This window comes from Penaeus monodon, chromosome 30 (genome assembly GCF_015228065.2).
Source record: "Penaeus monodon isolate SGIC_2016 chromosome 30, NSTDA_Pmon_1, whole genome shotgun sequence".
Classification (NCBI taxonomy): domain Eukaryota; kingdom Metazoa; phylum Arthropoda; class Malacostraca; order Decapoda; family Penaeidae; genus Penaeus; species Penaeus monodon.
In genome coordinates this window covers 15,082,370-15,082,581 of record NC_051415.1, presented here as the reverse complement: position 1 = coordinate 15,082,581, position 212 = coordinate 15,082,370, and the positions used below count along the sequence as shown (strand labels likewise).

Here is a 212-nt window from a genome sequence, read left to right as displayed (position 1 = left end):
GGGGGGGGGGGGTTGTAAAATGATAAAAATGCATAAAGTTGCAAAATATGGAGTTGGATTCTGAGATTTAGTGATCTCATTTGATCTTCTAAGTTATTTTTTCTGTAATGTTACTTGATACTTTATAATGAACAAATACTATTACTTAGGGAATGATGTACAATTCTGCTGCGTGAATGGAGAAGCAAGAAAAGAACTGATGAGCTATTATG

General features: G+C 33.5%; 1 protein-coding gene across 2 annotated transcripts in view; it reads left to right on the top strand.

The window, feature by feature from the left end:
* The window catches only part of LOC119592548 (pumilio homolog 2-like), a gene marked incomplete in the record, with an annotated part of 245,467 nt that overhangs the window by 235,343 nt on the left and 9,912 nt on the right, over positions 1-212 (top strand).